The sequence below is a fragment of the Parambassis ranga genome, unplaced genomic scaffold (genome assembly GCF_900634625.1).
Source record: "Parambassis ranga unplaced genomic scaffold, fParRan2.1 scaffold_65_arrow_ctg1, whole genome shotgun sequence".
Lineage (NCBI taxonomy): Eukaryota > Metazoa > Chordata > Actinopteri > Ambassidae > Parambassis > Parambassis ranga.
Genome location: NW_021144809.1, coordinates 1,278 through 18,231, shown reverse-complemented (window position 1 = coordinate 18,231; position 16,954 = coordinate 1,278). Strand labels below are relative to the sequence as shown.

The 16,954-nt window shown below is 47.8% G+C and overlaps 2 long non-coding RNA genes across 2 annotated transcripts; both read left to right on the top strand.

Annotated features, from left to right (window-relative positions):
- Nucleotides 1–8,663: 8,663 nt before the first annotated feature.
- LOC114431273 (uncharacterized) lies at nucleotides 8,664–11,515 on the top strand. Its single transcript, XR_003670058.1, has 4 exons — nucleotides 8,664–8,718; nucleotides 9,698–9,733; nucleotides 11,037–11,291; nucleotides 11,362–11,515. It is a non-coding gene; the product is annotated as an uncharacterized LOC114431273 (long non-coding RNA).
- Nucleotides 11,516–15,207: 3,692 nt separating this feature from the next.
- Nucleotides 15,208–15,529, top strand: LOC114431255 (uncharacterized). The gene is made up of 3 exons (XR_003670056.1): nucleotides 15,208–15,241; nucleotides 15,327–15,369; nucleotides 15,442–15,529. It is a non-coding gene; the product is annotated as an uncharacterized LOC114431255 (long non-coding RNA).
- Nucleotides 15,530–16,954: the final 1,425 nt, after the last annotated feature.

Below are 16,954 nucleotides of genomic sequence, written 5' to 3'. Positions count from 1 at the left end.
GAAAACCACAGAGCGCACAGCGCATTCTCGCGTCTGGCAAACAGAATATTTCTACAGAATATTTATTACAAAAATAAACAGGAAACAACTGCGCGAGTTCAAACCTGCCAGCTTCCCTCTCATCGCTGTCAGAGTCACAGCCACACACGTGGCCGGCTGGCTGATCGGCATCATTATTATTGTTGTTCAGAAATTATGCCGGCTTTCACAAAAGCTCGGACAACAGTCACTGCAGAAACATGAGTCCACGCATCATCCACAATCCATTCACATATGCTGGCGTATCGCGCGCGGCGCTCCCTCCCAGTAAAGCTGTGCTCGCTGTCTGCCATCCATCGCTCCCACGCCGCTCGCAACTTAACTTTGAGCGCCCGTCTTACCGCCGATGTCCAGCGGTTGGAGTTCTTTGTTAACACTCCCGGGACTACGGCAAGCACTGAATTCATCAGCTTCGCTTGGTTTTTTTACACCGGCGGTAAGACGGGCGCTCGCGCGCCCATGTCTTCCAGCCCAGTCACAGTGTCGGAGCTGTCCAGCATCTTGGCCTTCTGAAGGCTGCTCACACTGCCGGGGCTGTCCAGCATCCAGGGCGGAGGGTGAATTAGAGTGCGGCTGTCCGTCAAGGACGCAGCTGCATTTAGAGAGGCAGAAGTTGTCTTTGGTGAGGGACGGTAAGCTGGCTGCCGAGCTGTTGCGCCCGGAGGGTTTTTCTGGGGTACCTGTAGCGCACTGGGATTTAATAATTTTTTTATTTTTTTTTTTTTTCGTGCCCCTGGTACTGTGCTGGAGCTCCAGTAGGGAGAGTGTGACGGCCGAAGGGCCTAATACTTGTTGTGTGATTGTTCCACTATGGTTGCAGGTTTCCATCAGGGTGGCGCTGTGTTGATTGATCCTGCACTGCAGTCTCTTCTCTTCTCCTGCATTCACCACCTGCCAATTGGGGGGGCCGTCCAATCGGTTGTGGTAAGGTGAATTTTGCTGTCTTAAGACAATTTTTGTCATGCGTCCTTTTTTCCAGTTTACTGTCGGCGTTGCAGGTCCAGTGTAGCGAATTTGGTTGATTGCAGCGGTTAATGCTCTAGGAGACACGCAGGGTTTATTGTGCTGGGGGCCGCAGAGAGGTCAGATAAATCACTGACTCTCTTTGCAGACGTTAAAGCCAGAGAACTGATCAGTTTTAAGACACAAACTTCAGTGAAACTGTATCCAGAGGCTCAAAGGGCGCCCTGGTTAGTGCGCGTAAAACTAACGCCAAATCCCACTGAGGAGCATTTCTTATTGGCGCCCTTCTGGTCACTAGTGACAGGAGGAAACGCATATAGAAGCATCCGGGGCCACGGCCGGTGCGCAAAGAAATCCACTCCCAGCGGAGGATTGTCCAGAGCGCCCAGAGAAAACCACAGAGCGCACAGCGCATTCTCGCGTCTGGCAAACAGAATATTTCTACAGAATATTTATTACAAAAATAAAAAAATAAACAGGAAACAACTGCGCGAGTTCAAACCTGCCAGCTTCCCTCTCATCGCTGTCAGAGTCACAGCCACACACGTGGCCGGCTGGCTGATCGGCAATCATTATTATTGTTGTTCAGAAATTATGCCGGCTTTCACAAAAGCTCGGACAACAGTCACTGCAGAAACATGAGTCCACGCATCATCCACAATCCATTCACATATGCTGGCGTATCGCGCGCGGCGCTCCCTCCCAGTAAAGCTGTGCTCGCTGTCTGCCATCCATCGCTCCCACGCCGCTCGCAACTTAACTTTGAACGCCCTGTTTACGCCGATGTCCAGCGGTTGGAGTTCTTTGTTAACACTCCCGGGACTACGGCAAGCACTGAATTCATCAGCTTCGCTTGGTTTTTTTACACCGGCGGTAAGACGGGCGCTCGCGCGCCCATGTCTTCCAGCCCAGTCACAGTGTCGGAGCTGTCCAGCATCTTGGCCTTCTGAAGGCTGCTCACACTGCCGGGGCTGTCCAGCATCCAGGGCGGAGGGTGAATTAGAGTGCGGCTGTCCGTCAAGGACGCAGCTGCATTTAGAGAGGCAGAAGTTGTCTTTGGTGAGGGACGGTAAGCTGGCTGCCGAGCTGTTGCGGCCGGAGGGTTTTTCTGGGGTACCTGTAGCGCACTGGGATTTAATAATTTTTTTATTTTATTTTTTTTTCGTGCCCCTGGTACTGTGCTGGAGCTCCAGGAGGGAGAGTGTGACGGCCGAAGGGCCTAATACTTGTTGTGTGATTGTTCCACTATGGTTGCAGGTTTCCATCAGGGTGGCGCTGTGTTGATTGATCCTGCACTGCAGTCTCTTCTCTTCTCCTGCATTCACCACCTGCCAAATTGGGGGGGGCCGTCCAATCGGTTGTGGTAAGGTGAATTTTGCTGTCTTAAGACAATTTTTGTCATGCGTCCTTTTTCCAGTTTACTGTCGGCGTTGCAGGTCCAGTGTAGCGAATTTGGTTGATTGCAGCGGTTAATGCTCTAGGAGACACGCAGGGTTTATTGTGCTGGGGGCCGCAGAGAGGTCAGATAAATCACTGACTCTCTTTGCAGACGTTAAAGCCAGAGAACAAATCAGTTTTAAGACACAAACTTCAGTGAAACTGTATCCAGAGGCTCAAAGGGCGCCCTGGTTAGTGCGCGTAAAACTAACGCCAAATCCCACTGAGGAGCATTTCTTATTGGCGCCCTTCTGGTCACTAGTGACAGGAGGAAACGCATATAGAAGCATCCGGGGCCACGGCCGGTGCGCAAAGAAATCCACTCCCAGCGGAGGATTGTCCAGAGCGCCCAGAGAAAACCACAGAGCGCACAGCGCATTCTCGCGTCTGGCAAACAGAATATTTCTACAGAATATTTATTACAAAAATAAAAAAATAAACAGGAAACAACTGCGCGAGTTCAAACCTGCCAGCTTCCCTCTCATCGCTGTCAGAGTCACAGCCACACACGTGGCCGGCTGGCTGATCGGCAATCATTATTATTGTTGTTCAGAAATTATGCCGGCTTTCACAAAAGCTCGGACAACAGTCACTGCAGAAACATGAGTCCACGCATCATCCACAATCCATTCACATATGCTGGCGTATCGCGCGCGGCGCTCCCTCCCAGTAAAGCTGTGCTCGCTGTCTGCCATCCATCGCTCCCACGCCGCTCGCAACTTAACTTTGAACGCCCTGTTTACGCCGATGTCCAGCGGTTGGAGTTCTTTGTTAACACTCCCGGGACTACGGCAAGCACTGAATTCATCAGCTTCGCTTGGTTTTTTTACACCGGCGGTAAGACGGGCGCTCGCGCGCCCATGTCTTCCAGCCCAGTCACAGTGTCGGAGCTGTCCAGCATCTTGGCCTTCTGAAGGCTGCTCACACTGCCGGGCTGTCCAGCATCCAGGGCGGAGGGTGAATTAGAGTGCGGCTGTCCGTCAAGGACGCAGCTGCATTTAGAGAGGCAGAAGTTGTCTTTGGTGTGGGACGGTAAGCTGGCTGCCGAGCTGTTGCGCCCGGAGGGTTTTTCTGGGGTACCTGTAGCGCACTGGGATTTAATAATTTTTTTATTTTTTTTTTTTTTCGTGCCCCTGGTACTGTGCTGGAGCTCCAGTAGGGAGAGTGTGACAGCCGAAGGGCCTAATACTTGTTGTGTGATTGTTCCACTATGGTTGCAGGTTTCCATCAGGGTGGCGCTGTGTTGATTGATCCTGCACTGCAGTCTCTTCTCTTCTCCTGCATTCACCACCTGCCAAATTGGGGGGGCCGTCCAATCGGTTGTGGTAAGGTGAATTTTGCTGTCTTAAGACAATTTTTGTCATGCGTCCTTTTTCCAGTTTACTGTCGGCGTTGCAGGTCCAGTGTAGCGAATTTGGTTGATTGCAGCGGTTAATGCTCTAGGACAGTGGTCCCCAACCACCGGGCCGGGGACCGGTACCGGTCCGTGGGTCATTTGGTACCGGGCCGCACAGAAAGACTGAGCAAAACATATATTAATCATTATCTGAGTCTGACAGCTGTTTCATTTATAAATCGATCAGATTCATCCGCCTGTGCCTTTAAGCACCTGCCCAGACGCTTGTCTCGGTCACGGGATACGGCACCCCAAAATTAAGCCCACAAGCAGCAAAAATGAATAAAAAACAAACGTCTTTGGAGAGCTTCTTCGGAAAGGGGAAAAGGCCTAACGAGGAGACAGAAGAAGAGGAGCCTACCCCTTCAAAGAAAAAGAAACCCGCATTTAAAAGACTATATCAGGAGTCCTATTTAAAATACGGATTTATTGCAACAGGTGATTCTCACACACCAAGTCCGCTCTGAGTGATATGTGGCGACAGACTGGCAAATGAGGCAACGAAGCCTTCAAAACTGCGAGACCGAGCACCCTGCATTAAAAGACAAGCCATGGAAGAAAACATGAACAAGAACGACTGAAGCAATTAATGACGGCCAAAACAAAATTACGGAGTGGACTGGACATAAGAAACACACTTCGGGTGTCATGTCTCCCATTATCCCTAGATGGGACCGCCTCATTGCTGAGAAAGCTCAAAGGCTCCCACTAATTAAGCATAAGAGTAAGTTGTCTGTTTATGCACTTTGTTTTTTTGTTTTTTTTCTGTGCCGGTCCGTGAAAGTATTGTTTTACATGATACCGGTCCGTGGTGCAAAAAAGGTTGGGGACCGCTGCTCTAGGAGACACGCAGGGTTTATTGTGCTGGGGGCCGCAGAGAGGTCAGATAAATCACTGACTCTCTTTGCAGACGTTAAAGCCAGAGAACTGATCAGTTTGAAGACACAAACTTCAGTGAAACTGTATCCAGAGGCTCAAAGGGCGCCCTGGTTAGTGCGCGTAAAACTAACGCCAAATCCCACTGAGGAGCATTTCTTATTGGCGCCCTTCTGGTCACTAGTGACAGGAGGAAACGCATATAGAAGCATCCGGGGCCACGGCCGGTGCGCAAAGAAATCCACTCCCAGCGGAGGATTGTCCAGAGCGCCCAGAGAAAACCACAGAGCGCACAGCGCATTCTCGCGTCTGGCAAACAGAATATTTCTACAGAATATTTATTACAAAAATAAACAGGAAACAACTGCGCGAGTTCAAACCTGCCAGCTTCCCTCTCATCGCTGTCAGAGTCACAGCCACACACGTGGCCGGCTGGCTGATCGGCAATCATTATTATTGTTGTTCAGAAATTATGCCGGCTTTCACAAAAGCTCGGACAACAGTCACTGCAGAAACATGAGTCCACGCATCATCCACAATCCATTCATATATGCTGGCGTATCGCGCGCGGCGCTCCCTCCCAGTAAAGCTGTGCTCGCTGTCTGCCATCCATCGCTCCCACGCCGCTCGCAACTTAACTTTGAACGCCCTGTTTACGCCGATGTCCAGCGGTTGGAGTTCTTTGTTAACACTCCCGGGACTACGGCAAGCACTGAATTCATCAGCTTCGCTTGGTTTTTTTACACCGGCGGTAAGACGGGCGCTCGCGCGCCCATGTCTTCCAGCCCAGTCACAGTGTCGGAGCTGTCCAGCATCTTGGCCTTCTGAAGGCTGCTCACACTGGGGGGCTGTCCAGCATCCAGGGCGGAGGGTGAATTAGAGTGCGGCTGTCCGTCAAGGACGCAGCTGCATTTAGAGAGGCAGAAGTTGTCTTTGGTGAGGGACGGTAAGCTGGCTGCCGAGCTGTTGCGCCCGGAGGGTTTTTCTGGGGTACCTGTAGCGCACTGGGATTTAATAATTTTTTTATTTTATTTTTTTTTCGTGCCCCTGGTACTGTGCTGGAGCTCCAGGAGGGAGAGTGTGACGGCCGAAGGGCCTAATACTTGTTGTGTGATTGTTCCACTATGGTTGCAGGTTTCCATCAGGTGGCGCTGTGTTGATTGATCCTGCACTGCAGTCTCTTCTCTTCTCCTGCATTCACCACCTGCCAAATTGGGGGGGGGGCGTCCAATCGGTTGTGGTAAGGTGAATTTTGCTGTCTTAAGACAATTTTTGTCATGCGTCCTTTTTCCAGTTTACTGTCGGCGTTGCAGGTCCAGTGTAGCGAATTTGGTTGATTGCAGCGGTTAATGCTCTAGGAGACACGCAGGGTTTATTGTGCTGGGGGCCGCAGAGAGGTCAGATAAATCACTGACTCTCTTTGCAGACGTTAAAGCCAGAGAACAAATCAGTTTTAAGACACAAACTTCAGTGAAACTGTGTCCAGAGGCTCAAAGGGCGCCCTGGTTAGTGCGCGGTAAAACTAACGCCAAATCCCACTGAGGAGCATTTCTTATTGGCGCCCTTCTGGTCACTAGTGACAGGAGGAAACGCATATAGAAGCATCCGGGGCCACGGCCGGTGCGCAAAGAATCCACTCCCAGCGGAGGATTGTCCAGAGCGCCCAGAGAAAACCACAGAGCGCACAGCGCATTCTCGCGTCTGGCAAACAGAATATTTCTACAGAATATTTATTACAAAAATAAACAGGAAACAACTGCGCGAGTTCAAACCTGCCAGCTTCCCTCTCATCGCTGTCAGAGTCACAGCCACACACGTGGCCGGCTGGCTGATCGGCAATCATTATTATTGTTGTTCAGAAATTATGCCGGCTTTCACAAAAGCTCGGACAACAGTCACTGCAGAAACATGAGTCCACGCATCATCCACAATCCATTCACATATGCTGGCGTATCGCGCGCGGCGCTCCCTCCCAGTAAAGCTGTGCTCGCTGTCTGCCATCCATCGCTCCCACGCCGCTCGCAACTTAACTTTGAACGCCCTGTTTACGCCGATGTCCAGCGGTTGGAGTTCTTTGTTAACACTCCCGGGACTACGGCAAGCACTGAATCATCAGCTTCGCTTGGTTTTTTTACACCGGCGGTAAGACGGGCGCTCGCGCGCCCATGTCTTCCAGCCCAGTCACAGTGTCGGAGCTGTCCAGCATCTTGGCCTTCTGAAGGCTGCTCACACTGCCGGGGCTGTCCGGCATCCAGGGCGGAGGGTGAATTAGAGTGCGGCTGTCCGTCAAGGACGCAGCTGCATTTAGAGAGGCAGAAGTTGTCTTTGGTGAGGGACGGTAAACTGGCTGCCGAGCTGTTGCGCCCGGAGGGTTTTTCTGGGGTACCTGTAGCGCACTGGGATTTAATAATTTTTTTATTTTATTTTTTTTTCGTGCCCCTGGTACTGTGCTGGAGCTCCAGGAGGGAGAGTGTGATGGCCGAAGGGCCTAATACTTGTTGTGTGATTGTTCCACTATGGTTGCAGGTTTCCATCAGGGTGGCGCTGTGTTGATTGATCCTGCACTGCAGTCTCTTCTCTTCTCCTGCATTCACCACCTGCCAAATTGGGGGGGCCGTCCAATCGGTTGTGGTAAGGTGAATTTTGCTGTCTTAAGACAATTTTTGTCATGCGTCCTTTTTCCAGTTTACTGTCGGCATTGCAGGTCCAGTGTAGCGAATTTGGTTGATTGCAGCGGTTAATGCTCTAGGAGACACGCAGGGTTTATTGTGCTGGGGGCCGCAGAGAGGTCAGATAAATCACTGACTCTCTTTGCAGACGTTAAAGCCAGAGAACAAATCAGTTTTAAGACACAAACTTCAGTGAAACTGTGTCCAGAGGCTCAAAGGGCGCCCTGGTTAGTGCGCGTAAAACTAACGCCAAATCCCACTGAGGAGCATTTCTTATTGGCGCCCTTCTGGTCACTAGTGACAGGAGGAAACGCATATAGAAGCATCCGGGGCCACGGCCGGTGCGCAAAGAAATCCACTCCCAGCGGAGGATTGTCCAGAGCGCCCAGAGAAAACCACAGAGCGCACAGCGCATTCTCGCGTCTGGCAAACAGAATATTTCTACAGAATATTTATTACAAAATAAACAGGAAACAACTGCGCGAGTTCAAACCTGCCAGCTTCCCTCTCATCGCTGTCAGAGTCACAGCTACACACGTGGCCGGCTGGCTGATCGGCAATCATTATTATTGTTGTTCAGAAATTATGCCGGCTTTCACAAAAGCTCGGACAACAGTCACTGCAGAAACATGAGTCCACGCATCATCCACAATCCATTCACATATGCTGGCGTATCGCGCGCGGCGCTCCCTCCCAGTAAAGCTGTGCTCGCTGTCTGCCATCCATCGCTCCCACGCTGCTCGCAACTTAACTTTGAACGCCCTGTTTACGCCGATGTCCAGCGGTTGGAGTTCTTGTTAACACTCCCGGGACTACGGCAAGCACTGAATTCATCAGCTTCGCTTGGTTTTTTTACACCGGTCGCGCGCCCATGTCTTCCAGCCCAGTCACAGTGTCGGAGCTGTCCAGCATCTTGGCCTTCTGAAGGCTGCTCACACTGCCGGGGCTGTCCAGCATCCAGGGCGGAGGGTGAATTAGAGTGCGACTGTCCGTCAAGGACGCAGCTGCATTTAGAGAGGCAGAAGTTGTCGTTGGTGAGGGACGGTAAGCTGGCTGCCGAGCTGTTGCGCCCAGAGGGTTTTTCTGGGGTACCTGTAGCGCACTGGGATTTAATAATTTTTTTATTTTATTTTTTTTTTCGTGCCCCTGGTACTGTGCTGGAGCTCCAGGAGGGAGAGTGTGACGGCCACAGGGCCTAATGCTTGTTGTGTGTTTGTTCCACTATGGTTGCAGGTTTCCATCAGGGTGGCGCTGTGTTGATTGATCCTGCACTGCAGCCTCTTCTCTTCTCCTGCATTCACCACCTGCCAAATTGGAGGGGCCGTCCAATCGGTTGTGGTAAGGTGTATTTTGCTGTCTTAAGACAATTTTTGTCATGCGTCCTTTTTCCAGTTTACTGTCGGCGTTGCAGGTCCAGTGTAGGGAATTTGGTTGATTGCAGCGGTTAATGCTCTAGGAGCATATGGGATGCTACAGTGCCTTTTTCAGAAGATCAGACATGGAGGCCGAGCACGGCCTGCAGGGTCAGACTAATGAGAAGTTACTTTGTAGTCACAGTCAGTCTGTGTGGCCCAAAATAATAGTAAATGGACCGATATAATAATAACTTAGATCTACGTTGGTCGGTCACATGATCCATGACGTTCCCTCTCTGCCCTGACGTCGTGCCCTGTAGCTGAGCACTGCTAAGCTGCTAGAGATGGTCGGCCACTGCTGGTGGCGACACCGAGGGAGTAAACTACTGGTCCGGTGAGCAGGTTCTGACACCAGACACCAGAGCCTGGAAACCCCTAGTGACAGACAATAGACAATAGTTTGTTCCCATGAGAGCGTAAATGTGTAGCTAAGTGTGTCTCGGTAAACTCCTAAAGCCACCATCTTGTCATGTACCCACTCAATGAAAGCTTCCCCGCCTCCATGTTAAGGATCTGTACAAGGTATGAGCTGCCATTGTTAGTGGCTTCTAACTTTTGGCTGGCTTCTGGTTTTGGTCAAATACGGAGCATTCATCCCCCTTGAGCCTCCACCACTTTCTCTCTTCCCTCCCCTGCACCCCTGCCCTGATACATACCACTCCAGAGTTCATACTATAGAATCGACTGCTTTGTAGAAACACACTGAAGCGCTCGGCAACAGTTTGCTGCCCTGAAAACAACTTTTTCATGGACTGCTGTTTGTGGCATGGAGCCTCATGTGCAGGTGAAACGTCACTTTGAATTTAAAAAGGCTGTTAATAAGACTAACAGTGAGTAGGCTTGGGGAGTTTAGACCATTTGGACAATGTCATGTGGAGAACGTTTGCCTTGCTCTGTTGTAGGTGTCACTTCCAGAAAAGAAGCAGGAAATACACAGGGTAAGTCACATTTATCTGAACTATGTTGATGTGTGTGTGTGTGTGTGCACAAATCTTTGCACATCAACATATGCTCCGTGTCCAGTGCAGCTGTTGTGGTGACGCTGCTGTCTACATGAACTTTATGAAAAGCCACCGTGTTTTGTTCGTGTGGATTATTGTTTTGTGAAATGTCGACCAAGTCTATGTGAAGTCTTTGTTTGACTTCAGTCCTAATTAAACTGCCCAGAGATGGGGAGTCCCCGTGTCTTTCCTCTTCTAGGAAAGACTTCTCCTCTGCCATTTTGTCTTTTTGCAGGACAGTGTAGTTGGCCTGGTCCGGGTTGCTTTGCATTGCAAATTTCGTTTACCAGCTCTGCACATTTGTCAAACCAGTGTCTTAGTTCAACATTGTAAGAGAAGACTGAAAGCCAAGCCAAGAAAGCGCCCAAGAGTCAGAGAGAACTGCTTAAGTAGGCATTTTAATTTTTGAAGGCCTCAGGTTTAGGCAGTTTTGTGTCTGAGAGAGTGGCTCAGAGAGTTGGCTGGGCCAAGGAAGGACCTGAAGGACCTGGGTTTAATTCTTGCATTTTTTATTTTGTGAACAGTCAAAGTGAAGAGTGAAAAGTGAGTGGAGAAAATGTGCATACATCTGAAAGAATGGCTCAGAGGGTTAAGTGAGTGGTGTGTTGTTCTGTGGGACTGGGTTCAGTTCCAGTTCCTTTTTTCTAGTGAAACACTCCAAGTAAAGAGTGAAAGGTTCACTGAGGGGAGGTCCAAATGCCTGAGTGGCTCAGGTGGTTAAGGGAGTGCTTTAAGAGCCAGGTTTGATTCCTATGAAATTGCTGTAGTGGCACTGTAACGCAACCACAGAAAAATCATAAGACTGTACTGTAGAACCTAGTGACTAGCCGGCTAGCTGGAATACGAGTCCACAAACAGCTGCTGTGTGTGAATGGAGCTACGTCGTACACTGACACTGCTACTATTTGCAGCACTAGCTGATCTGCTAATGTAAAACAAAGAGGTCAAACTTAAAGACTACAAAAATAATGTTCATGTCTGCTCTTGTTCTCAGTCATTAGCCAGAAACTGTGGGCTTCTACTGGTCATTTATATATTGTTTATATGTAAATTAATTGTGTGATTGATGAAGCCAAACAAAAACAACATCCTGTGGACATTTGACTAAATAAATAAATATATAAAAACACAGTTAGTGTTTAGGAGGTTTTTTGGGTTTTCATGTTTAAAGGATCGGTGAGAGGGACAGTAGGTGGCGGTAATGCACCTCAAACATTGGTTGTCACTCTCCATTAAACAGAAGAAGAAGAAGTTCTCAGGAAGTGATAAGTTGGCAGCACATTGGCGCCATTTTGGAGACAACCTGAAGCAGGTGTGGAAGTTCAGCTGCTTGGTCTGATGTACTGGTGGTGTAACATCCACCGAAAGATTAGAGAAAGGGCCCTGGTTCGACCGAAGGAGAAGAGAGAAGGCCTGGTTCCACAGAAAGGCCTGGAAGCAGAGGCAGCGGCCTGCTGCTGGCGGGCACATGGCGCACAGCGAGGAGCTGCAGCAGGTGCTGTTGGCTTGTTTGAGTTTACAGTGAAGATGAAGACACAAGTTGATGAATGTTGTTTTGTCTTTAGAAGCCAGAGCAGGTGCTTCCACCCTGTGAATGGCTGCAGATCATCTGGACTTCATTACAGAGTCGCTGAGATAAAAGGGAAGCATTATTGTCTGTGTTCAACAATAAGTGTTACATTCAAACGCTTCATAAATATCATTGTGAAGTTAATGCTTCCAAACTAACAAAGTTTGTCTCCATGTAGTGGTGAACAGGAGACAGTTGAAGACACACAGCTGAAAGCAGTGATAATCAGAGCACATGGCGCTCAGGAACAATGCACAGACTGCAGAGGATCCAGGCTCTGAGGACGGGCGCTGCCTGCTTGTGAATTTACAATGAAGTCATGAAGTGTTTTTTTTAAAGTTGAATTTAGTTGTAAATTGTGTCATCACGTCTGATTTTCCCTCTTCAGGCCTTGAAGGCCTTCCTTGGTGCTGTCTGGGAGACGTTGCAGTGGATTGAACTCAACAAGGTGAGTGGATGTTTCCTGGCTGCTTCACTGCTGATGGTAGGACACACCAACCTGAAGACTCTGCTCGGACTCGGCCTGGTCCTCAACTGCGAGTACTTCCATCAGCGTTTGGTTTTACTCGTGTTGCCCTCATGTCTGCAGTGTTTTAACTCTGCATTGCAGATCATGTGTTATATTTGGTGTTAAACATGGTCCATCTTGTCCTCCTCAGCTGACGACCACATCACAGCACCAGCGTCTCCAGTGCCTCTGCCTGCACCTGGTCATCCACAAGCCAGGCCCGCCTGTGGTCTGAGGAGACGTCTTCATGTCCCGCTGTGTCAGGTCATCGGTTTTCTTGTTATTTCTGTATGGCATGGTTTTTTTCACCTCATATTTTCTCCCCTCACGCAGGCAGTAGTGTAGTGATAAACATTATATTATTCATAGTCTAATTAAATAAATTAACATAGATACATAAACTAAGATACCATAGATAAGTAAGACTACATAGATAAATAAATCAAAAGTAGTGTTCGTAGTGGAAAGGTGCGACAAAGAAATTAGGTTAACCTAAATTATTATGTCAGTAGACGGACTAAAATAGGCTCAATAAAACTATAAAATAGATGTTAAATAGAGTCAGGGTCCTTAACTATAATAACTATAATATATAGATTTATATATAATATAAAATTAGTATTAGAGCGTTAAGGTAGGATTAAGTAAGATTAAATTAGTGTTTAGGGATGACAGGTGTGTAGGAGGTTGTGTTTAGGGGGTGTGTGGATGCCGGCATCTGGTTAGTGTTGTTGTTGTTGTGGTGGTTCTGTGTTGTGGGTTTGTTGTGTTTTACCATGTGTTACTGTGGTTTTTGGTGGATTGGATTGGTTTGATGGATTGGATTTGATTGGTGGTTTTTTTTTGTTGACTGTGAATGGTCAACACCCAAAGGGGGAATGAATAGTGTGATGCTACAACACTAGCAGCCTTGACCAGTTTTGAAATGCTGAAATGAAAATGGTGACAGCAAAGCACACGTGACAAATGAATCCACGTGGACAGAAAATCAAAAGAAATGGATCAACTTTGCATTGAACGGAACAGCTCATGACTCCTTAAAGGAAGAAGCATTGTGGGGATCTCTGAAGAGTTGAAGACGAGAAGAAAAATGATCCACGCTTTCAGCAACTGCATCAGAACCTGGACAAACCTTCTGGATTCAAACACTCAGTGTGTGCCATGTCAACATGACGACGAGCAGCGTCACAGCAATGTTCCAATCAATCAGCAATTGTTGTGGAAACTTGAAGTCCATTTCTGAGGAGATGGGGAGACAGGCGTTTAATACGTCTGCAGGACGGGTGCTCCTGAACTGATGTAGGAGCTTTGGGAGGCGTTAGCTTGGAAATAGGACAATGTAGGGCAGAATAAGCAAACGAATGACAGTGTAGGAGAGACTAAATTAAACCATTAGGCGTTGTGACGGAAGCATATAAAATAGGACAATGTAGGAGGACGGTAGGAAGTTAAATTAAACCATAGGGTTGTGCAGGAAGCATATAAAATAGGACAATGTAGGAGAGGTAGGAGTTAAATTAAACATTAGGCGGTTGTGACAGGAAGCCTATATAAAATAGGACAATGTAGGAGATGGTAGGAGTTAAATTTAAACCATTAGGCGCTGTGACAGGAAGCATAAAATAGGACAAACATTCGTCGTTATCTAGCCAAAAATCCAATAATGTTGTGTAATGATGTGATTAAGTAGGCGTTTTAAAGTCTGCGCTTCGTTACCACGTGCTAGCAGCATAGTAAGAAAAGGACGTCAGGAAAACATGGCCTAGACTTATTTAATAGTAGATCAAATTTATAAATATATAACTTTAATGGCTAGTAGGGTAGGAGAGACGTTAGTAGTTATATAAGTAACATTAGGGATGCAGACGTTATGTTAGCTGGTAGCTAGTATTGTAGGAGCTCTTGGTGCTGGGATTTGGTTTGTTGTGATGGTGTAGGTGGGTTGTTGACGATGGGCTAGTTGTTGGTCTTGTGGAGTTGTTTGGTTGCTAAAATGCCCAGAGTAGTTGTTTAGTGTAATAAATAGGACCAGGATTCCAGGGCAACTAGTCAAAGCGGTAGTGTAGAGGCTAGAATTATGGCCCAAACCTGGCGTTCTTGAAGTGAAGTTTCGATGTTGCGTATATCACCTTATATGGTGGCACAACGAGTTCGTTAAGTAGCACGTGCGTTCATTAGTGTTTTAACAGAGCGTAAGAAAAATAGTCCTTTAGGTTAATTTGGAGAATCTTCATCAACAGCAAGAGTAGTTAATAGAAGTGAGACAGATTAAAGTGTCGGTGTCTAAACTAGGCAGCAAATGAAATAGAATATGAAGTGTCAGTGTTCCCTTTAACTGTAAATATGTCAAGTAGTTGTAGCGTACAAAGTAAATTCTTAGAACAAACTATGCTTCCTAAAAAAGGTGTGGCCTTGGAGCGCGTAAAGAAGTCTAATTCAAACTTAGGACGAGCGGTAGCCGAAAGTGTAGGGTCACTTTTCACTTTGATGTAGGCAGCTAGGTAGCATAGCCACTATGGGTGCTTTTTATCATGGGCTTTTTGGTTGTTGGAGGAATATGAGTGCGTTCATGGCTGTTTTGTTCTTCACAGAACCGCTGATGTCACCTGGAAGGCCAGATTTCTGCAGGGAAGGTAACGTGTCTGCAACTGTTCTCTACACATGCTAGTGAGCATGCCTGTGAAGATGCTTGCTTACCACTCTGACTTTATTGTTCCGCAGACCCGCCTGAGTGGACACCTGGATGTCTGCAAGTGAGGTAATATGTCTGCAACTGAATACATCTGCCAGTGAAGACACTTACCATAATGTTGTGGCTCTTTTGATTTGCAGGAGCAGAGATTAGTCACCTGGAAGGCCGGATTTCTGCAGGGAAGGTAACGTGTCTGCAACTGTTCTCTACACATGCTAGTGAGCATGCCTGTGAAGATGCTTGCTTACCACTCGACTTTATTGTTCCACAGAACCGCTGAGTGGACACCTGGATGTCTGCAAGTGACGGTAATATGTCCGCAACTTGTTAACACATCCTGCCAGTGAAGACACTTACCATGCTGCTGTGACTCTTTTTCTTTGCAGGAGCAGAGATTCGTCACCCGGAAGGGCCGGATTTCTGGGATTAAGGTAGTGTGTTGCAAGTCATCATAACACTCCTTCCAGTGAAGATGCTTGCTTACCACTGTGTTTATTATGTTTTTAGCTGCACAGGACCACTGATTCGTCACCTGAGAGGTGGAATTCCTGCGAGTACGGTAGTATATTTGCAACTCATGTTACACAATCTTTCCAGCGAAGACGCTTGCTTACCAGTCTGATTTTTGTTGTTCGGCAGAACCGCCGAGCGGACACCCGGATGTCTGCAAGTGAGGTAATATGTCCGCAACTTGTTAACACATCCTGCCAGTGAAGACACTCACCATGCTGCTGTGATGTTTTTATTTTTTGCTTCACAGGACCACTGATTTGTCGCCTCGAAGGCTGGATTTCTGCAGTAAGGTAGTGTGTTTGCTAGTCATCTTAACACGTCCTTTCAGTGAACATTATTCCTTAGCACTTTTTTTCTCACAGGACCACCGATTCATCACACCGAAGGGTGGATTTCTGCCGGTGAGGTGATGTGTCTGCAACTCATCGTAGTACATCAGTGTGAAGATGGGTGCGATACTGCTGTTTGACTTTAGAAGCCTGGATGTGTAGGTATTCAGTCTGCAAGTCATGTAACGCATCCTACCCCAGCAGCTTACTTACAGTATTTGCTTTGTGACCGCTTTGTCCCGTAGGCATCGAAGAAATGCTGAAGGACTCGGTTGGCCTCTGCAGTTCAACAGGTGCGATGATTGTCACCAATGGCAATTAACAAAGGAAGGTTACTGTCCTAATATGGTCTGTCCTCTCCTCCGCAGATGAAGAGCACCTTGAAGCATCTGCGCGTCGTCGCCTCTGCTGTCAGCGTGGTGTACAGTAATTGCTTTAGTGTTCTCTCTCAGACCGCACCACCAGTCTATTGCAGATGTGGAGGTAATGTAAAACCTTGTGAAACTGTAGGTATTTAACTTGTGTTTTTCTGGTGTTTTTTTTTAAATGCAGAAATTGTTTTGAATGTCAGAGGACTTGTTTTAGGTTTGGCCCGAACACTCAAGTAGAGCGTTTTTGCCCTGTCTCCGGAACCCCAATGGACAGGATTTCAAACGACCTCTCCGAGTTGGAAATCTCACCAAGACTTTGGCTCCGGATGGATTCGGGCGTGCACCAACGTGCCCTGGACTGTTTGACTGACTGAGGGTCTGGGTGTATTGTGTTGTGCAATGTAGGGTCAAGGTTGTGGATGTTGTAGCTTAGATCCTAGAATGCCGGCATGTTGTTAGTTGGAGTTGAGCTTGTGGATTAGTCGATTGTTTTTGGGGGGTTGAGGTGTGGTTTGGGTGACTTGACCGGGACTAAGAGCACACACAACAACCAAAAAAGGAGCAAGGAACGCCAAATGTGTCGCACAACAGGCACCAAGGATTTCTCAATGTAACATATGCATGGAAACGGTTACAGCAAGGAGACATTGTGAACAAATGAAATACAAACATACTCGGTGTTGGAACAGAGCAGCACATGACTGCTAAAGTAAAGAGCAAGGATGGAAAAACGCACAGTTGCAACAACAAATGAGCAATGCTATCAGCAAACACATTCAAACCCGGATCAAAGCTGTGGACAACTGGGAAATCAATCAGTGGCATTTCAAACCAACAATGTCACTGCAATGTTTTAATCAAGTACTTGCACAAGGGAATTGTGGAAATGCAAGTATGGGTTCTGTGACCAACATGATATTCAAATGTGCTGGGGTGCTGGTTTTTTTGGAATTTCAGCACTTTCAGAATGGTCCCTTTATACCAATGATGGGGGAAATGTGGGAAATGAATGAATAATGAATAATGTGTGTCATGGTGTGGCAAATTGCTGCTGGGTTGTCAACAAAGGTTTTGTGCTGCCTTTCACCTGGACAGGTGAGAGGTGGGGTCAGTGCTTGAAAAGGACAAAGATCCTTTTCTGGTCCCACCCCTTGCGTTTTGTGGTGGCATTGCAT